This window comes from Macaca mulatta, chromosome 8 (assembly GCF_049350105.2).
Source record: "Macaca mulatta isolate MMU2019108-1 chromosome 8, T2T-MMU8v2.0, whole genome shotgun sequence".
Lineage (NCBI taxonomy): Eukaryota > Metazoa > Chordata > Mammalia > Primates > Cercopithecidae > Macaca > Macaca mulatta.
In genome coordinates, this window is record NC_133413.1 from 120,889,992 (window position 1) to 120,912,809 (window position 22,818).

General features: G+C 34.5%; 1 long non-coding RNA gene across 10 annotated transcripts in view; it reads right to left on the reverse strand.

Moving 5' to 3' along the window:
* Positions 1–22,818, reverse strand: part of LOC106999905 (uncharacterized) — a 94,044-nt gene that overhangs the window by 30,981 nt on the left and 40,245 nt on the right. For 5 of the 10 annotated variants that reach the window (XR_013396947.1, XR_013396946.1, XR_013396945.1 and 2 more), the window contains exon 2: positions 18,317–18,517. The exons of 2 other annotated variants lie outside the window; for them this stretch is intronic. This is a non-coding gene — a long non-coding RNA (uncharacterized LOC106999905). The remainder of the gene's footprint in view (positions 1–18,316; positions 18,518–22,818) is intronic. 3 more of the 10 variants (XR_013396943.1, XR_013396941.1, XR_013396942.1) reach the window with 1 other exon arrangement.

The window sequence follows — 22,818 nt, forward strand, 5'->3', positions numbered from 1 at the left end:
TGGCATTTTTATGATGGCTGCCTTAAAATATCTTGGTCAGATAATGCTGACATCATTATTATCCTGGTGTTGGCCACTATTGACTGTCTTCTTTCATTCAGTTTGAGAATTTTTTTCTTGCATTGCTCTAAACAGTTTGAGATCTTTATGATTCTTTTTAGGACAAGTGATTGCTTCTTGATAAGGTTTGGCTCTGTGTTCCAACCAAAATCTCATCTTGAATTGTAATCCCCACGTATTGACGGAGGGACCTGGTGGGAGGTGATTGAATCATGGGGGAAGTTCCCTCATGCTGTCCTAATGATACTGAGGGAGTTCCCACAACATCTGATGGTTTTAAAAGTGGCAGATTCCCATGCATGCACTCCCTCCTGCAGCAATGTAAGACATGCCTTGCTTCACCTTTGCCTTTTGTCATAATTGTAAGTTTCCTGAGACCTCTGCAACCATGTGGAACTGTGAGTCAATGAAACCTCTTTTGTTTATAAATTACTTAGTTTCAAGTAGTTTCTTTATAGCAGTATGAAAAGAGACTAATACACTTATTAAAACTTTAACATTTTAGGTATGAGGTAATGAGACTCTGGACTTTATTTAAAATTTCTGTTTTCACTGTTTCTCTCTAATACCGTTCTTACAAATAAAAGGCACCGGCTGCCGCATTACCATGAGGAGGTTTGAAAGTCCATAGTTCCCACTCAGCCTATGTTGACACCCAACAGGGAGTGCTTGTTGTCACGACTTCGTGTAGGTGGGAGTTCTAGTTCCCCATCAGGCCTTCAATGATAGATACACTGTCTCTGGACAAGAGGTTTAGGAGTATATCATTAATAAATCCCATGGATACTTGGGGGAATGTAGCCTCATAACTGCTGTAAAATTGAGGTAAAATTTATGACTCTTCGACTGGTCTTTCTGACACTCTCAGTGGGGTGAAGAAAGGGTCACCTCCTTAATGACAGGTTGGTTTGAAAACCCAAGCTCTTCCTGCAATCCCACTGACACCACAAGGGTGGCCTTGTTATTTCCTGGCCGGGATGGAAAAGCTGGCTTCCTACTAGGCTTTCTCTCCTACCATCCCAGTGCAAGAACTGAGAAGGTTCATTACAGCATGAGGATGCTAGAAATCTAAGCTCCCGCTGGGAATTTGCTATTATGTTGGGGGAGGGGGGGTGAGAACAACATTTTTGTTTGTTTGTTTGCTTGTTTTTATTTTTCTGTATTTTTTGCTAGAGTAAAGCTGTTTTGTCAAAGTCTTCTGTCTTAATAGGCCACCCTTTTCTTGAACCTTTGGCTATAAACTAAAGCTTTTAGGGGAGCCTTGGCTGCATGTATTGGTATTTTTCAGTGTTAGCTTCTTCAGCTCCAAGTCTGGAAAATAAAAGGAAAAACAAACAAACAAACAAACAACAACAACAAAAACAAACAAGAATTAACAACCATGCCATTCTTTGGTCTTAATATCCCTAGCCCTTCTCCCTTTTCCTACCTTTTAGAGTCTCATTATGTTCGTTTTATATATGATATCCAGGGATTTTATTTATGTTTAATGTAAAAAAGAGGACAAGTGTGTTTACTTCATTTTATCAGAAGCAGAAGTCCCAGTTTTCTCATTTATTTATTTATTATGATCTGTTCTTTATACTGCAAATTTCTCTCATTGTATGAGGTTCATGATTCTATGGGGATGGAACGTGTACAGTGCTGTACAATAAACAGGCAAGGAGCTAGTGTTTATAACACATGATCCCTAAATGACAGAAATTTCTTTCCTGTTTTCTTTTGTGGTACTAAGCCTCACCTGGAGGGAGATTTCTACACCTAGAAGAAGCAGTTAAGGAAAGAGGGCAAAGTCTCATAATATATACATTGCCATTGAAGTCCCAATATTATATTGGGGAATTGGTCAGGTTTCTGCTATAATAAAGTGCATAGCAAATCGCACCTCAGCAACAACATTTTCTTTTCTTGTTCCTTGATCAGTAGAAGGGATAAAATTGGCTCCAGGTCAAGCCTGGTGAGGTTCTGCCCTACATGTCTCATCGTAGGACTTGCAGCAAGAGATGTTCTTCTCATAGAGATGGTGGAAGCGCACAAAGAGACCAAGCAAACTGCCCAAGCACATTTAAAGTTTCTATTTGTGTCACATGGTATAACATTCTATCATCAAATGCAACATGAACAAGACAGGGAAATATACTCAGTAACTGCAGTCAGAGACACGCCAACGTTAAATTGCAAAGATACTGAATATGTAATTCTATATCAGTGAGAGAATAAAGATTGAGAAAAAGTAGACACTCTAACACAATTAGTATTATGTTTAGAAGTGAGAAAGCAATTCTGACTGAAAAATACTCACTATTAATATCTGTTCCACCAAAACAAAAGTAAATTATAACATTAGAACAGTTACTGAACATGAAACCACTTGGAAATTCTAAAGAATCATTCAAATGCAAAATGTGTGCCTTAAAATTAAAAAAAAAAAAAAAACCTAAATGGATGGATAAAAGCATTGATCGTTACATCTACCAGTATATTTTAATTTGAATAGGGATCTCTAGAAGTAACCAAGGGGACAAAATATTTGCAAGACAGCATGATGTATGGTGCTAAATTGCTAAAGCCAACACCATTAATTTGTAATAAAATAAAATGGAAATTTGTCAGTTACTTAGTTTGGCTAATTACACTTATCAAACTTATATTAACTTCCTAATTCCTAAAGCTTTACTTCACTTACTATTGTGAAAACCCACATGTAGCACATTCTATTTTAAAAGGCAGAGCTAATTCACACTATGTCAAATAACTCTTTAAAGAAACAGCTGAAGGTTATATTGACATGCAGAAAATGAACTGGAAAATTGGGATAATTATTTAGATAAGTCAAGTGAAAAATAATATTAACCCTTGCCCCAATTACTTGAAATTCTAGACAATTAAAATGAATCCTAAAACAGCAGAACAAGTGTTTCAAACCTCTCAGCCAATTTCTAATAAGTCTATTCATAGTTTGTGACGCTATAGATCATGTATGCTAAACATGTTTTTCACTTGACTTTCCTACTTCGTTGCTAATGAATTGAGACTATTTTCCCGGTCAAAAGTTCCATGATTTTAACTGTTTACAAATCTTTGAGTCTTAGAATATGCATATTTGAAGAAGTGACAGGGATAGCTTTGCTGTTATTAGATGAGGTTTAGAGACTGCCTTATTTTTGTACTTTTGGACTTTGATAGTACATATTACACAAATAACTTGTTCTCAGCCTGAATTAATGAAGTATACCAACACCTTTTAGACAACCCTGTCAAACTAGAATGTAGCTAGGAAATATTGCTGACCCAGTATGGTAAAACTAATACAATTAATAAGTTCTACAAATGGAAACTAAAAGACTACTTCCAAGTCTTGTTTATTTAACAATAACAGCTAATTATATTGCATAATTAATATAATTCTAATATTGCACTGGTTGCTTTACAGGTATTATATCTTTACATCCTTGTAAAAATCTGATTAGCTAAATTCAACTACAGTCAGTATCCAGATAAAAAGAAGAAGGTTTAGAGATATTGACACTTTTGCATGATCCATTCCGTACATAAAGGGAAGAACACAGATAGTGTTCATCTAGAATCTTAAATTCAATTCCATATTTTATGTGGTTTCTCATGTGTATAATAGATGTTCGGAAGGAGCTAAATGACTCCACTAAAATTATGTAATTTTTTTTTTAAATTTCATATCTAGAATATTTAGAACATTTAGAATGTGTCCTGAAACAAGAAATTGTGTGCTGGTGGTAGCTTACTTGGACAGTGATCCCAGGAAGAATAATGGAAGTGAGACAGAAGAAAATGTCTGGGGTGGGGGGAAATGTTATTTTATTAAACTCTCTGGTGCTATGGATAACTGGGACACAAATTCCACTGGGTATCATCCCAGGATCTTTGAAGAATGTTCCTCAGATGTGAGTCACCAATGAATGGGAAGTCTAAGTCCTTTATCAAACACCCTTTTCCCTGGTTGAGGTTTACCTCTGTGGGCATTTACTACTCTGAACTAAGTTGACACTATCTGTATTCTAAGTGGCATTTTATGTCTCTGGAGAAATCCCTGAGGTAAAAAACAAAGAGCTACTAGGGCACAAAGCTTGAGATATGATGCTGGTAATATGCATGTCAGTGACAGCATTGGCTGGACTGGAAACAGATGGACTGAGGGTACCATATGCATCTGCCATTGCCATACTCCCCAGACTCCCAGTGGTGCCTCTGAACTCACAGAATCACTTTCAGATATTTTATGTTTTCAAGGGAATCACAGTGACATCTGTTGGATATGACAAAAGCTACTTTCATGCATGTGTATTTTTTTCAAATAGCTACTAAGTTGTCGGGATATAAGCACTTATATCTACTGAGGTACTTATTCACTACTTAATAAATGGAGCTGTTAGGGTTTTTTTTCCCCCCCACAGTGGGTACAATAGTGACATGAAAAATATTACTCAAATAGTAGGGGCACAATGGGTCAAGAATATTTTCAGGACTTCTGAAATATTGTATTTGTACCTGTTGTACACCACACTGCAAAAGCAGGATGGACCCCCCGTTAAAAACATTGTTTGGTAGTCGAGATTGATGACGTCACACAAACACAAAGGGGGCATAAAATGTCTTATTATTCACATAACAAGGTTTTCTAGGGAGACCAGGGAAGCTCCAGTTAGGTCCAAAAATGGCTTGTGAGAGCAAGAAAAGGATACTGGCTTGAGGTTTTTATGGTAGTTTGGAAACGAAAGCATGAGTATTTCCACACATGGCTTGAATTTCCCATTGGTACCAAAGAAGGGTGTACCTGGCTTTATTATCAGCCTGCCCAGATGTAGGACAGAAAGGGAAGATAAATAAGGCTTAAAAGTTGTTATTAGTCATTTTTTTTGAGTCAGGCTCTTTGTTACATTACTTAAGTAAGTTGTTTTTATAATCTAATAAGACTCTAGGATTTAATCTTAATATAGAATAAATTAATGTCATGTATAACACCTATATACATTTCACTTGGGCATCCAATATCTATTCATTAAGTTAGGCATCGAGCTGAAGGCTATATAATCCTGATATGGTCTCTCATAAAACTTGTAATCTAAATGAGGAGTTCTGTAAATTTAAGCTGGAAACTGTGGTAAGTTTTATGAAGGCTACAATGAGGATGATATGTTACTGAGCAAGTATGTAAGGTAGCAGGATATGTACTTTACAAATACGTGGTTTTCTAATGCCTCACTGAAAAAGTTAGTTCTATACTGATTCCTGAAGGAGGGGAAGTAGTGAATCATATAAAAGACTAGGGGAAAATTATTCCAGGTAGACTGAATATTATGGAGAGACAGAAGACAGAGGTTTTCTTTCTTTTTCTTTCTTTCTCTTTCTCTCTCTTTCTCTCTCTCTCTCTTTCTTTCTTTCTTTCTTTCTTTCTTTTCTTTCTTTCTCCTTCCTTCCTTCCTTCCTTTTTTTTTTTTTTTTTTTTCGAGACAGAGTCTTGCACTGCCACCCAGCCTGGAGTATAGTGGCATTATCTGTACTCACTGCAACCTCAGGCTCAAGCAATTCTCCCCGCTTCAGCCTCCTGAGTAGCTGGGTCTACAGGTGCCCACCGTGATGCTGGCTAATTTATGTATTTTTTAGCAGAGACGGAGTTTTGCCATGTTGAACGGACTGTTCTTGAACTCCTGACCTCAGGTGATCTGCCTGCCTCAGCCTCCCAAAGTGCTGGGATTACAGGCATGAGCCACTGCGCCCGGCCAGAAGGCAGAGTTTGGACTGAGCTCAATGTGTTCTAGAAACTGAAGGAAGTTTGGTATGATTAAAATTAGTTACTGACAGGTAGGGACAGCACACTGTGACGTAGGAAGAGTGGGTGAGGGGTTTGGCATTCATTGTAAGTGCTGCGGGAGCCACTGAATGCTTTTTAAGCTGGGGGCAGTCTGATGTGTTTTTAAACACAGGGCTCTAGAGCTCCCAAGTTGGCAGTACTGAAAATAAAATCATATTGAAAGAAAAAAATGTGATTCTGAGAGTGCAGAGGAAAACTGATTAAAATATAATGCATGTTTCAAAATGAAATATTAACACTGATGAGATTTCTAAAGACTATCCTTTATTTTTATACTCATGAATCATCTAACGTGTACTTTGGAAGAGATTTGGATGGATTGGTAAGGAAAGAGAAGATAATTATTTTCCCAAATAGATAAGATGATTTAACCTCAAAGATGAATAAGTGTGCTTTATATGTTCTTTTTTAAACCCTATTTATCTATCTGTATAGAGGAAGCTTGAGTGCAAAATAACTATGGATAATATAACTGGACTTTAACCGTCCACGTCTGAAGACATTGACATTAATTATTTAAAAGGCCTATCAAAAAGTAAGAGATAATTTTCAGTGAATTTAAACTATTATTTAATTATTTAAAATGCTACAACAAGTTAAAAACTTAAAAGATTTAGAAAATACTGTGTTATAAATTTTTAAATGTTTTTATTTTGAGTTTTGGGGAGAATGAAAGAAAATACCATGCAATTAAATTATATCTAAAAATGTTTGATATGAACCAGCCATTATGGTGTGAAAGCATAATTGATGAAAGACCTAACTTCATTAGACACATAGATAAGACATTGACCATCCCTCTTTTAACATTAAATGGAATATGAAAATTTATAAAATGCCAAATTTGAAAAATAGAATTATATAAACTCTTTATTTCAGAAAACTTGGATAATTTACAGACACAATTTTTTGAGAAAGGGAATTGATTTGAAACCTTCCGAGCATTTTTACCTCATAATAATTTTGTAGATGTGGTATATACATTCAAAACATTTACCAGACTCAAATGTTTAAGGATTGGGTGACATCCATTATATACTTAGCATAATGCTCTTTAAATTTCCTGACATAAAAACAGAAAAATGTATTTTTTAGATCGTCAGCATTCAGCATACAGTATGCTTAGGAAAAAAAAAAGTATGCCTGACAAAACTTTTTTGGTACTTAGAATTTGCAACAATATTTTACTTGTAATACAGATTTACACTTTGACATGTGATTTAAAAAAAAAAAAACCATAAGAGATATTGAAGTATAGATTTTAATTTCATCTTTCAAATGAAAGTATTAAGACAGATTGGTCTGAGATCTCAAAATAAATTATTGGAAGAGATCCCTTGTTTTGAACTTATTTTTGTGGTCACCAGTTAATATGATGAATATGTTAGTTTTTCAACTGCAAAGATTTCTTTATGTCAAATACTTGTTCATTTTTTAAAGAATTTTTCTCTTTAATTTCAACAATCAAGTATAAAACAATAGAAGGGAAATCAGAACTTCAAGGTGCTGTTATGGTGAAAGTACTTTGGAAAGTTTGGCAAGCATATGGGTGAGTACTAACAGACTTAGTAGAACTAGAAAATGTCAAATCCTGAAGTGGATATGAAGGATGATCAAAAAATAGCCTGAACTCTAAAGCAGAATCTTCCACAGACTAAGAAAATACCCGTACCTGGAATGAGAGAATGGAGATAACTAAATAAGAATTGAAACTTGTTTAAGAAGTTTGATTCTAAGATTTCCTTCCAAACCCATTTCACCGGTTGATTGCTTTTCCCCCAAACAGCTGAAGGTTTACTCATTGGAGAGGGAAAAGCAGAGAATCTATCCACTGGGTGACCACAGCCAGAGTTGAGAACATAAATACAGTATCTAAAACAAGGGAATTTAGTAATTGTGAAAATACCACATGGTGAATGCTGACAGTCCCTAGCATTTTATGCTGAATGCTAGGGATTCTTCAGCATTCTAGAACCAATCTAGCATTTTTAGAACCATAGTCCTTAGTATGTGGTTCTAAGAACCCTGGAAGCTAGTCCTTTGCTTCCAAGGCAACATATTAAGAGCATCTTTACTGAGAAATCTGAGTAGTCCACAAAGAAAAAACAAAAATTATCAACATCAGTAATTTTTCAAAAAAAAAAGGTCCAATAAATCATCTTCAGCAATGCTCAAATTCAAAATGAACCACTAACTCATTCAGACTTAGATCAGGTTCTTTTAAAGACTTTTATGAGATGTCACAGTCAGAAAATTAATAGGGAACAATTACCCTTAGCAGACATTCAATAAGAAAATGAAGAAGATAGAATTGGACAAAAGGAGAAGTTGATCTCCAATGCACTCGTGTGACTGAGCCTTCAGCAAATAAACAGAAGCTGTGTAGCTTAGATGGCCTTTCAGAGTTGCCTCCAACAAGGACGTAACACTGTCTTGTACCCCTACACATCAGTTAGTACTGCTAATAAGGATAACTAATACCTGAGTGTTTTTGAACATTTGTGACCAGATGATTTATCATGATATGACAGCAAATCAGATGCAACAGGTTAATTGGAGAGTTTGGCAAACCTATCCTGAGAGGAAAATTTGCCTTCATTCCACCTCCGTCCACAAATGGAATACTCTTTTCCAAACATGTGGAAGGCTACGCATATAGAAGGTATTGGTCTGACTTTATGATGACTGTGGCTTAATTCAATTGATACTCATGATGCTGGAAATAACAAAGAGGGGGCATGGGCTTTCTAATCTTAGTCATCATATATTTTGCATGTGACCACACAATATCCAAAAGATCAATACCATATAAACAAAAGGAAGAGAAATATAGAGACATGAAAAAATGGCACGTGGGAAACAAGGTACATCTGCTTAGATGGCTTTTCAGAAATGTTTTATTTTAAAAAGAGAAGAAATTGATGATGTTTGTGATAAGCAGTTATATACTGCACAATCAAAATTTGGGGGGTGGGAGAGTCACTGCTACCAAAACCCCACCTTTTAAAGCAAAATAGTAACTTTACTCTCTCTTTTACTCATCTGGAGGGAAATAGGGCTGAAGTTACTCCCTCACATAAAGCCATGGAGTCTGGAAAAAAAAAAAAAGTTGAGAGGCTGCAATCTGCTAAGATGCCAGAGATCTTAGTCTTCTTTCAATGATTTGGGTGAATGGCCTGCAAGTGATATACAGAGGTACTTAACGATTGCGAGATGAAGGTGCTATTCAGTGTAAAGTAATCCTTGAGAAGAATGGGGATGGTGGTCGGAAAGGCTTGTATTTGAAAGCGTTAGGGTGGGATACTCTGTAGGTGAGACGAACAACGTAGAAGTGAACATAAGAATTGGAATGTGTACCTAGAGATTTTATTTGGTGATTGGGTTACTTATACATGAATGTGTAATTTGGATGAATATTATTTGTGAATGTGGCCTATGGGCATTGCAACTTTCATGTGGATATTTGTCCAAGTCCAACCATCACATAGTTTAATTGGTCACACTGACAGAGCCATTGGAATTGTCCTGGTCCTAGTAGTAAGCATTAAGCAGTTTCAAACTCCATCAGGTCTTTAAGTGTTTATTAATCTGATCAAAGAAATTGTGATAATATTCATTCCTAATAATGTCCTGCCTGGCCAGTAAATAAAGTAGATAATTCCTAGATATTAAAATTAGACTACATTAAGGAAGGATATTCTTCTGTTTGTTTCAGCTAGTCCGGAAGTGACGAAAACTATGCAGGATATACAAAATACCAAGGGGGCTGGTACAACATTATAAACCTTGCTAACCCAATCTTTTCCAATCCAGTTTCAGATTCCAGCCAGCTGCAATTTGCATCCTCACAAAATGTAGCCTAGTATATATTTACTGCACTGCCACAGGGAAATTAGAGTTTTGATGACATATTTTTATAATCTAATATGGTGCAGTCTAATAGAACTCTTTATTATTATGAAAATGCTCAATGTCTATACTCTCCAGTAGGATAGCCAATAACCACACCTGGCTATTGAATGTTTGAAATGTGGTTAGTGGTACTGAGTAACTAAATTTGTTTTGTTTAATTTTCATTAACTTAAATTTAAATAGCTGTATGTGGCAGGTGACTTCCATATTGAACAATGAAAATCTGGAGGTGTTCATAACCACCAAGAGCATGTTAGTGTGCTATATTTATAATAACATGTTAATTAACTCATTGAAGGAAGAAGCTCAGGAGATAAAGGACAATTGTGACATATACAACAAACATAGCCTGGTTGATAAATCCAGCAGACACTGAAGTCCTAGCCCGATTTTGGAATTTTTGAGAATTATATATAGTGGCATAAATAGAAAAAGTAATCAAACCATTAAAAAATTACCTATGACAAACACTTTCAATAAATATGTACAGATAATAGCAGAGATATTTGGATTTTGGCAAAAATTACATTCTTTACTAAAAATTACTTTACACCCTATGTACAATGTCAGAAAAATCTGATTTTCAAGAAACTCTAAGCAGAAACTATTTATTTTTTTTTTAAAAAGAGAGTAGTACCAGAATTAACTCACTTGGATCTTATGATTCCACAATTCAGATGAGATTTGTCATACATGAAGTAAGAAGATACGTAGACTAAAGCATTTTGCAGAAATTTAATAGATCTTCTTAAGGAGGGCTAACTGGTGTTTGACTTGTCTTCCTCGAGCAGCTGCTCATATGTTCCATATGAAAGAGAGGTGATAACTTCTAAACTGCCCCACCATTGGAGAGCATCAGATAACTCTCAAGACATATTGTCTTAGTATCAGAGAGATATTTGAAGAGGTGATTAAGCAAACTCATTCATAAAGTAGAAGTGGCATAGTCAAACAAATATTAAGGAGCCAATCTCATAGGTAGTCTACTGTATACATGAGCAAGTTATTTCTCTGCTTATTGGGCCAGTAATAGGTTTATTTGAAAATTCTCTGCCCCCATCACTCTGTGGCCTGCAACGCTTGCTATTGATTGCACAATTTCCCAAAGTAAGTTATTTATGCGTTTTGAGCTTGAGTTCTGTGATGTGCAAAATAGCAAGAATAGAGCTTCCTTCCTGTTGTATTATTTAGTAAGGTACTATGTGGAAAAGTTTCAAGCCTCATATGGAGATGCTAGCAGAGAGTCAAGTAATGATTGCTCCTTTTTCTCTTTCTCTCATTTTAGTAAGTACACTGGTCTTAATGTCTGGGATCAAACACTATTCTGAGTCACTATACAAAGTGAAGAAACCATTGAAATACATTTTCACCCCTGTTTTATTCAATGAGGTTTTCATTTGAATGATTATTGCCCTTGTAAGATAAGTAGAACTGGCTAATTTAAATAGGAACCCAGTGCAAATGTTCAGCTTTGATGGAGATATAAAATATAACAACATTTTAATTAAGTATACTACACAATACAATGAGTGCCAAGAGTTATAAATAAGCACTTTACTAATTTACTTTATGCTCTATTCTTACTTTCTGAGAAATAAGTTTTAAAGAAAGACTACTACCTCTTTCAATACAAACTTTTGTTAAGTTGTTATCTTAGAGAAATGTAGAGAGCCAATTAAAATAATTGCCTCCTCCTCCTCCTCCTCCTCCTCCTCCTCCTCCTCCTCCTTCTTCTTCTTTTCTTCTTCGTCTTTTTTTAATGAGACAGGTTTTCACTCTGTCACTCAGGATGGAATGCAGTGGCATGATCTTGGCTCACTATAGCCTCCGCCTCCTGGGTTCAAGTCATTCTCCTACCTCAGCCTCCTGAGTAGCTGGAACTACAGGCATGCCACTACACCTGGCTAATTTTTATTTATTTATTTATTTATTTATTTATTTATTTATTTATTTATTTTATTTTTTGTAAAGATGGGATTGCAACATGTTGGTCAGGCTGATCTTGAACTCCTGACCTCAAGTGATCCACCTGCTTCAGCCTTCCAAAGTGCTGGGATTACAGGCATGAGCCACTGTGCCTGGCCTATACCTTTCTCTTTTTGGTTATCTTGACAGTTTGGAAGTGTGCTGGTCTGGTATTTTGCAGATTGCCCAATATAAACATGTTTTTCTCATAAAACTGAGGTTATGAGTTATTGGGAGGAAGACTATAGATGTACAGTGTCATTTTTATTATGTCATATTAAGTGTATACTATCAACATGATTTATGAGCGGTGACGTTGCCTTTGGTGACCTATCTTAGGTTGTGTCCATCCGGGTTCTCAATTGTAAAGTTATTATTTACCCCCTTATCATTACTTTACACTTGGGAGGAAGTCACTATGCACAGGAATGAGCATAGCTCCCCCATTTAAGGGTGCAAAACCTACATACATCCTATGACATTATTCTGCTTAAGAAATGTGTCTCTTTCATGTATTAATGTGCTCATTCATTTGTTTATACCAGATTAAACTTACATATATTTATTTTTCATACTTGAGGTTATAATTCAGTATTACTGGCCGGGCGCAGTGGCTCACGCCTGTAATCCTAGCACTTTGGGAGGCTGAGACAGATGGATCACCTGAGGTCAGGAGTTCGAGACCAGCATAGCCAACATGGTGCAATCTGTCTCCTCCAAAAATACAAGAATTAGCTGGACGTCTTGCCAGGTGCCTGTAATCCCAGCTACTCAGGAGGCTGAGGTGTGAGAATCGCTTGAACCCAGGAGGCAGAGGTTGCAGTGAGCCGAGATCATGCCACTGCACTCCAGCCTGGGCAACAAGAGCAAAACTCTGTCTCAAAAAAAATAAAAATAAAAATAAATAAATAAAATAATTCACTAATTAAATTATTTAATTAATTGATTGAATTCAATGCAATAATAAACTCAATTAAATTTGATGCAATGGTTAATTAAATCAATTGAATTAAATGCAATAATTAATTCAGCAACAAAAATTTTGTTACTCAAATTTTCTACCTTTGGCCGTGGTGAGTTCTTTCAGCTGGTTTTCATGATGCTTTGAAATAACCTAAAAAATGTATTACAATTTTTTTGAATGCTTTTTTACTTTCTGATACTACAAGATGCTCATAGTTCAACTTTCCTATTTGCTCCCCTAGTCTTAGAACCAAGCATTTCTTTAAGGAACTCTTCTTCTTTTTATTGGAAAGTGGTATTAGAAATCAAGATAAGGGCATGCTCGTTGCTCATGGGTGTCATTTGTTTAAGGCCCTCCCAGCTGATACAGCAAAAACTATATGCGTTTATACTAATGCATTTATACACATATCCATAAATATTTCTATATGTTACCTGATTTACCTATATTAAGCTAAGCATAATTTCTTACTATCTCCAACTCTAATCCATTACTATAGAGATCGTTTTAGCTTCTTCCCTTTGCTTGTCTGTAAACTCCCTCTCCAGCAGTGAGAAACTTGGTGTCTGCCATTGCCATCCATTTACTTCATCATTCAATTACAGTGCACAGTAGAACAGTAGTAGAATTGTTAATCCATGCAACCATGGGAAATAACTTTATCAACTAAGTATAGTGTTTATCAGCAGTTTATTTTTTCTTTAGTCTTACAGGCTCTATTCACGTCCAAAGATGCTTAGATCAGCAATTTTTACCACCATCCCTGAAGGTTATTTGAAAAATATGTGATTCAGTTAGGTTATCTTGTAACAGTCTGCATTTCTTCTTGAAATGCCCCCTCTTCTTAAACAATTTATACTGTTTATTGACACATATTCACTCTTTGTGCTATAGAAGTCTATGGGTTTTGACAAATGCATAATACCTTCTATCCATCATTATGGTATCATATGGAATAATTTTACTGCTCTAAACATGCCCTATTTCTCACCTATTACACTCCTCCATCACCACCTTCCCCCACCTTGTCCCTGGTCACAGATGACCAATTGACTGTCTCTTTACTTTTGTGTTTTCCAGAATGTCATATAATTGCAATTATGCAATATGCAGCTTTCTCATACTGGCTTTTTTCACTTACCAATATGCATTTAAGTGCCCTTCATGTCTTTTCATGCCTTGAAAAAAGGTTTTTTGTTGCTGAATAATATTCCATTTTATGGTTGCCACACAGTTTATTTATTCAGTTAGTAAAGGACCACTTGGTTGGTTTCCGATTTTGTAAATTATGAATAAAAGCGCTATAAATATTTGTATGCAGATTGTTATATAAGCATATAGTTTCAAATTAACTGGATAGATAAATATCAGCACAATTACTGAATCATACGGTAAGACTATGTTTGGTTTTACAAAAGACTACAAGTGTTTTCCAAAATTACTGCAGCACTTTGCATTTTTACCAGCAATGAATAATAGTTCCTGTTGCTCCCCATCTTGCCTGCACTTGGCATTATTTATTTATTTTGATTTTAGCTATTCTATAGACTAGATGTGTAGTAATGTCTTATTTTTATTTTAATTTGCATTCCCTGTAATCAAATTATATTGAGGATCTTTTTATACAGTTCTTTGTCATGTGTATAATATCCTTGGTGCAATGTCTATTCAAGACCTATGTACAATTTTTATTCAGTTTGTTTTCTTATTGTTGAGTTTTAAAGGTTCTTTGTACATTTTTGGATTCAATTTTTATTTATCAGGTATGTGTTTTGCAAATACTTTTCTACTGTCAATGTCCTGGTTTTGGATTATCTTAATAATGTCCTTTGCAAACCAGAAGTTTTAATTTTAAGAAGTTAAATTCATCCATTTTTTTTCATAGATCAAGCATTTTATGCTCTCTGCAATTAGAGCATATCAACAAATTCAACTTCATATAAATGTTCTCCTATGTTTTCTTCTAAAAGTTTTACAGTTTTGTTTTATATTTAGATCCATGATTCATTTATTTTGTGTGTGTGTGTGTGTGTGTGTGTGTGTGTGTGTGTGTGTGTGAATTCTAAGTCTAGATTCATTTGTCTGCATATGAATGTTAATTTGTCCCAGGACCATTTGCTAAAAGATTGTCATTTCCCCATTGAATCATATTTGTCCCTTTGTCAAAAATGAGATGATTTGCATCAGTCTATTTCTTAGCTTTCTATTCTGATCCACTAATTTATGTGTCTTTTCTTTCTCTATACCATATTGATTTCTGTGTAGCTTTATAGGTCTTGAAGCTAGGTAATATCAGTTATTCAACTTTGTTCTTCAGTATTGTACTGGTTATTTTGGGTCTTTTGCATTCACCGATAAACTTTAGAAACCGATAAACTTTAGAATCAGTTTAAAGACATTCACAAAATATCATGCTTGGGTTTTGATTTTGATTGTGTTGTGATACAGTCAAAAAGAATTGACACACTGTCCGGGCATGGTGGCTCACGCCTGTAATCCCAGCACTTTGGGAGGCCGAGACGGACAGATCATGATATCAGGAGATTGAGACCATCCTGGCCAACATGGTGAAACTCCATTTCTACTAAAAATACAAAAATTAGCTGGGCGTGGTGGTGCTCACCTGTAATCCCAGCTACTAGGGAGGCTGAGGCAGGAGAATCGCTTGAACCAGGGACTCGGAGGTTACAGTGAGCTGAGATCATGCCACAGCACTCCAGCCTGGGCGACAGAGCGAGACTCCATCTCAGAAAAAAAAAAAAAAAAAATGACACACCAAAAATATTTGTCTTCCAATCCATGAATGCACTCTTTCTCCATGAGTTCAGCTCTTTTACTTTCTATCAGAGTTTTGTATTTTTCCCACATATAAATTCTATTCATAGTTAATTATGCTTATGCTTAAATACTACATATATTTGATACTATTATAAATGCTGTTTGGTTTTTAATTTCAAATTCAAATTGTTTATTGCTGGTATGTGGGAAAGCTATTGACTTTTATATAATAACCTTGTATCCTGCAACCTTGCTATAGCCATGTATTTGTTCCAGGTGTCTTTTCAATTTATTGTTTTTTTAAATAGATAATCAAAGTTTCATTTCTTCTTTTGTAAGATATATGCCTTTTATTTCCTTTACTGTCTGATCTTAGGGGAAAAGCATCCAGTTTCTCACCACATAATAGAATATTAGCTGTACATTTTTAAAAACAAGTTGAAGAAGTTCTTTGTTGTTAGTTTGCTCAATGTTTTAATCACAAATAGATGTGGGATATTTTTCTCAATGCTATTTTTTTTCATCTATTGATATGTTCATATGTTTTTAACCCATTAATATGATAGATAAATTTTTTAACTGATTTTTCAAATGTTGAAATAGCCTGGCATACCTGTAATAAATCTGATTCAGCTGTGATATTTAACTGATTTTTAAGGATTGATTGATTTAATTTGTTAATATAGTGTTGAGAATATTTTTTATCTAAGCTCATAAGAGTTACTCATCTGTAGCTTACCTTTCTTGTAAAGTTTTTATCTGGTTTTAGTATTAGAGTAATTTTGGTATCAAAGAAGCAGTAGGAAGATTTCCTCTGCTTCGATTTTCTGGAAGTGATTGTAGAGAATTTTTATCACTTCTTCTTTGAATGTTTGGTATAATTAACCAGCAAAACTATCTTGGCTTGGCATTTTCCATTAATTATAGTTTATGTCTTTCAAACAATTTACCTATTTCATCAAAGTCAAATTTGTATGCATAGAGTTGTTTACTATATTCCTTTATTTCCTTGATGTGTAGATAGGATCAATAGTGATGAACCCTCTTTTATATACAATATCGATACTCTGTGTCTTCACTCTCTCCTCTTTCTCACTCTCTCTCTCTCTTTTTGTTGTTGTTGTTGTCGTTGTTGTTAACCTAGACAGAGTTTTGTCAGTTTCATTTGTATTTTTTTAAAAAACAGCTTCTGGTTTTGTTGATTTTCTCCACTTTTTCCTTAATTTTAATTTCATTGATTTCTACTGGAATTTTTATTTATTTTATTCTGCTTGCTTTCAGCTCATGTTGCTCTTCTCTCCATAAGTTTCTAAGGTAGAAGTTTAGATTACTTATTTTAGATCTTTCTTTTATTTGAATACAACTATTCAATGATATGTCCCACTAAGCACTGCTCTGGCTGCATCACATGGATTAGTGATAAGTTGCTTTTTCATTTTAGATAAAAATGCTTTTAAATTTCTCTTGACACTTCTTCTTTGACCTATGTGTTGATATTTAGTAGAATAGTTTTTTAATTTAATTTTTTATTTTTTTGAGAGAGTCCTGCTTTGTTGCCTAGGCTAGAGTGCAGTGGTGTGAACATGGCTCACTGCAGCCTCAACCTCCTGGGCTCAAGCAATTCTCCTCCCTTAGCTGACCAGGTAGCTGGGACCACAGATATGCACCGCCATGTCTCGATAATTTTTTTATTTTTTTATAGAGACAGGACTCTATAAAAAGTTTGCCCAGGCTTGTCTCGATTTCCTGGACTCAAGTAATCCTCCTGCCTCAGCCTCCCAAAGTTTTGGGATTATAGATGTGAGCCACCATACCTGGCTATAGTGTGTTTTTAAATCTACAATTAATTTTGATTTTTGAGCTAACTCCCTGTAATTAATTTCTAGTTTAATTACATCATGGTCTGAAAGCATATCATGTAGGATTACGTTTTTTAAAAAAGAGTTTTATTGATGTATACTGAAATCCATAAAACTGGGCATATTTATTGTATACAATTAGATGAATTTAGGGATTTGCATACACATGTGAAATGATCAGCAAAATCAAGATAATAAATATCTATCATCTCCTAAAATTTTATCTTGCCCCTTTGTGTGTGTGTTGAGAATATGTAACACGAGATCTACACTTTTAACAAAATTTTAGGTGTACAATAGTGAATTGTTAACTATGGGCACTATGTTGTACAGCAGATCTCTAGAACTCATTCATCTTGCACTCATCTGTACATCCATTGAACAATTATTTTAAATTTATTAAGGTGTGGTTTATGGCCCAGAGTGTGGCTTTCTTGATAAATATTCCATGTGAGATTGAAAAAAATGTGCATTATGCTATTGTTGAATCAAGTATTTTATAAATGTCAATTAGATCAAATTGATGGTGCTGTTCAGGTCAACCACATCTTTACTGCTGTTCTGCCTCCTTGATTTGTCAATTGCTGAAAGAGGGATCCTGAAGTCTGCAAATATGATAATTAATTTGTCTATTTCTTCTTGAATTTCTATCAGTTTGTATCACATGCATTTTGACAGTCTGTTGTTACATGCGTACATGTTAAGGATTGTTATGTCTTCTTGGAGAACTGACCTCTTTATTATTATTATGTGATAACTCTCTGTACCCCTGAAAATTTTGTTTCATTTGAAGTCTGCTTTTTTGAATATTAAGATAGCTACTCTAGTTTTTATTTGATGAGTATTAGCATGTGTATTGGTTTTCTAGCATTTTCATAACAACTTGCCACAAATTAGGTGACTAATAAAAGAACAAATTTATTTTCTCACAGTTGTGAAGGCCAGAAGTCCAACTCAGAGTGTTGGCAGATCTGTGTTCTATTTGAAAGGTCTAAGGATGAACCCTTCTTTGTTTCTTCTAGTGTCTGCTGGCTCCAGGCATTGCTTTCTGTGGATACATAGCTTTAATCTCTGCGTCCATCTTTACCTGGCCTTCCCCTCTTCCTTGTGTGGTTCTCCTCTGTGTATCTCCTATAAAGAAACATTGGATTTAGTGTCTACTGACACAGCTCAGTAGATGAACCTTATCTAGAGAAACTTAACTAACAATTGCAAAGACCCTTTTTCTAAATAAAAGGAAATCACAGGTTTTAGGGATTAGGACATTAATATGTCTTTTGGGGGATTCATGTTCATTCAGTCCATCCCAGCATGGCATATATTTTTCCATCTCTACTTTGAACCTATCAGTGCCTTTAAAAAAATAAATAAAAACAGAAATAACACAAGCAAATGAAAAATATTCCATGATCATGGATAGGAAGAATCAATATCATGAAAATGGTCCTACTGCCCAAAGTAATTTATAGACTCAATGCTGTTCTTATCAAAATACCATTGAAATTCTTCACAGAACTAGGGATAAAAAAAACATTTTAAAATTCATATGGAACAACAACAACAAAAAGCCCGAATAGCCAAGGCGATTCTAAGCAAAAAAGAACAAAGCTGGAGGCATCATGTTACCTGACTTCAAACTACACTGGGCTGCAGTAACCAAAACAGCATGGTACTGGTACAAGAACAGACACACAGACCAATGGAAGAGAATTCAGAACCCAGAAATAAGACCACACACCTACATCTATCTGATCTGCAAACCTAACAAAAACAAGCAATGGAGAAAGAATTCCCTATTTAATAAAGGATGTTGGGATAACTGGCTAGCCATATGCAGAAGATTGAAACTGGACCCCTTTCTTATATCATATGCAAAAATTAACTCAAGGTACATTTCAAAGACTTAAATGTAAAACCCAAAATTATAAAACTTTGGAAGACAATCTAGGCAATACCATTCAGGATATAGTCACCAGCAAAGATTTCATGATGACCATGCTAAAAGCAATAGCAACAAAAGCAAAAATTGACAAATGAGATCTAATTAAACTAAGGAGCTTCTACACAGCAAAATGAACTATCAAGAGTAACAGACAACTTATAGAATGGAAGAAATTTTTTGCAAATTATGCATCTGACAAATGGCTAATATCAAGTATCCATGAGGAACTTAAACAAATTTACAAGAAAAAAAACAACAACCCCATTAAAATGGGGACAAAGGACATAAACAGGCACTTCTCAAAAGAAGACATACACATGACCCACAATCATATGAAAAAAAAAAAAAAACCTCAATGTTACTAATCATTAGAGAAATGCAAATCAAAACCACAATCAGTGCCATGTCACACCAGTCAGAATGGCTATTATTAAAAAGTCAAGAAATAATAGATGCTGGTGAAGTTGTGGAGTAAAATGAAATGCTTACACATTGTTGGTGGGAGTGTAAATTAGTTCAACCATTGTGGAAGACAGTGTGATAATTATTCAAAGACCTAAAGACAAAAACATGATTCAACCCAGAAATCCCATTACTAGGTATATACCTGCCAAAATATAAATATTCCTATTACAAAGACATATGTACACATATGTTCACTGCAGCACTATTCACAATAGCAAAGACATGGAATCAACCTAAATGCCCATCAACAATAGACTGAATAAAGAAAATATGTTACATATATACCATGAAATACTATGTAGACATAAAGAATGAGAGAATGTCCTTTGCAGGGACAGGAATGGAGCTAGAGGTCATTATCCTTGGCAAACTAACATAGAAACAGAAAACTAAATACCACATGTTTTCACTTATAAGTGGGAGCTAAATGATGAGAACTCATGGACACATAGAGAGGAACAACACACACTGGGGCCCATCAGAGGGTGGAAGGTGGAAGGAAGAAGAGGATCAGGAAAAATAACTCATGGGTACTAGGCTTAATACCTGGGTGATGAAATAATCTGTACAACCAACCCTCATTTACCTATGTAAAAACACATTTACCTATGTAACAAACCTGCACATGTACTCCTGAACTTAAAATAAAAGTTAAAAAAAATAAGAAAGAAAGAAAACAAAAACAATTTGTGAGTTTCTTGGAGGCAACTTATAGCTGGATCTTGTTATGGGTCTTTTTGAGGGGGCTTTTGTTGTTCTTGAAACCCACGCTGGTACTCTCTATCCTTTAACTAGTGTATTTAAACCATTCATATTTAAAATGTTTATTAATATAATTTGTTTAATACTTACTAGGTTAATAAATATTTTTCTATTCATTGTTTGTGCTCTTTTTTCATTTTTTTCTTCTTGCTTTGCCTTCTCTAGTTTTAACTGAATATTTTACATTATTTTATTTTATCTCCTCTCTTAGCATATTAGCTATACTTTCGTTATATGTTTGCCATAGATTTCACAATAGACATTTAGAACTAATCTAATCTCACTCTCAATCTAATCTCACTCTTGAATAACAACTATTTAATGGGTAGTGCAGTTACCTTATAACAGAGTATTCCCATTTCTTCCATCCAGTCACTTATAACGTTAGTGCCATTTATTTCACTTATCTATATAGTGTAATCATTGAAGACATTATTACTGTAAGCAGTTATCTATTAAACCAGTTATGAATACATCAAATAAAATTCTTCATTTATTTATACTTTGATGATTTTCTTATCTTTATTTAGACTGAAGTTTGAAAATATCTCCCCTTTGTTCTCCATGAAAAACTTTTGTTCTCTTTTTTTTAACATTTCTTACAGTGTAAGTCTACTGGTTATGAATTTCCTCATTTTTTTGAGAAATTCTATTAATTCTCCTTCAATTTTGAAAGATACTATGATGGATATAAAATTCTAGTTTTCTTTTTTATTGTCTCCCAAGATTTTGCATATTTTACTCTGCTCACCTCTTGCTTGCCGGTTTCAGAACAGAGTTAATGCAATTCTTAGTTTTGTCCCTCTACAGCCATTGTTTAAGTGCTCCTGTCAGTTCATTTCTCTGGTGCCCTCTGCTCTTGGTAAACAGATCTTGGCTATACTTCACTATATTTACCTTTTTAAAAATAGATTTCAGGGTAGTGTTTGCCCTGTAACCTCAATTCTTTGCTGGGTCTAAGAAAGCTCATTTGTTTTCAATTTGTTTAACTTATTTATTGTTGCAGGCTGAATGATAACTTTTAGCCTCTGTACACACAAGAGTGGAAACTGAAAAGTATATGTTGACTTTTAATATGATAATAACCTGAGAATTATACATGGTATCACCTTTTTATGCAGCCAATCAATGAATGAGTCCTGTTATTTTTACCTTTTAATTATTTCTTCTTTTCATTCTAGCCCGGACTTCTGTTCTCTCTACATTTACTGTTCTTTCCCATTTATTCTTCACACTGAAACTTACTTGCTTATTGACTTTAATGTACATTCCGAAACTCATAATATAACCAAGGACAACACAAATCCTCTTTTTGTCATGTGCCTGTCTTTGAAGCCCTCCATATTTCTAACTCCAGACCTCTAGTCACATAGTTTAGCAAAATATAGTAGAGTACACCCTAGTTATCCTAAACAGCATAAATACCTTGCTATAATTTAATTCAACACACAAATCTCTTATTTGTAATTATTAAAGATACTTTACATATGGCTTTTTAATTTTAACTCTAAAACACTTTTTAACTTTAACTTATAGACAGTATAACTTTTTTTATACTGTCTGATTTGTGTGTACACATTCAAATATTTACAAGTTTTTAAATCTTCATGGTTTTTCTGCCTGAAATACAGTCTATAGAATTTCCTTTAGTGGCAACCTGCTGGGAATTATCTCTATTGTTATGTTTTGTGGAAAATGCTTTTATGATTCACTTTCTTCATCAGCACATATGCTAAGACTAGAATTTTAGCTTACCAGTCATTTTTACTGAAATGGATTGAGTGTACTGTCTTTCTGTCTTCTGACTTCTCTTGCTCCTTGTAAGAAATCAGCTATATTTTACATGTAAACTCATTCTTTTCTTTCCTTTTAAATTATCTGCTGTCTGTTTGTATCTCTGTAATATATTCTAGATAATTTCTTCATTTCTATATTCCATGTTATTAATTCTCTTTACTGATGTCCAATTACTGGTAAAATAGTCAATGAAGTATTTAATTTAATGTATTGAACTATAATATTTGTAATATTATAACTTGTTTTCTTATGTTTTTTTCAGTTTTTACTAAATTTCTCACTTACTTTGGAACTTTATTCATTTTGAATAACAATAACAAATTGTTATTCAGTTTGTTAACTCTTGAGAAGGTGGGACCCTTTTAAGTGAATTTACATTTGCTTTTATTAATTGCTTGGGTCTGCTAGTAGTCTGGGACCCACCTTTAAATGGGCTTGGGGATCTACAGATTACTTAGGTAGTGAG